Here is a 420-nt window from a genome sequence, read left to right on the forward strand (position 1 = left end):
AGTTATCACTAATAACTAGTCAAATTTATAATTAATTTATTCAAAAGTTCAATTATAAAGTAAACATTAATCCAGAGAATCAATGTAATTAATGTAGATAAAATTGAGATAAAAAAATTAATTTTGTATTAAATGATAACATGACAGATAATTAAATAAAGAATAAATGGTCATTTTCGTGGGGTTTTTTTTTTTCAATAAAAAACTTATATTTATGTTTTTAGTTAAAATTCAAATGTTGGCCGTTTTAGATATTAATTTTTTTTAAGTCACATACTATTACGCATCAAAGATGGCGTAATTGAAGAAGAGCACTATAGCGCATTAACTGCCAGTGTTATAACAGCGAAACAGATCTTAAACTATAGTGCAAGTTTTGCCTACGATATAGTATTTTTATTGAGTTAAACTCTAAAATAG

Source organism: Arachis ipaensis, chromosome B09 (genome assembly GCF_000816755.2).
Source record: "Arachis ipaensis cultivar K30076 chromosome B09, Araip1.1, whole genome shotgun sequence".
Lineage (NCBI taxonomy): Eukaryota > Viridiplantae > Streptophyta > Magnoliopsida > Fabales > Fabaceae > Arachis > Arachis ipaensis.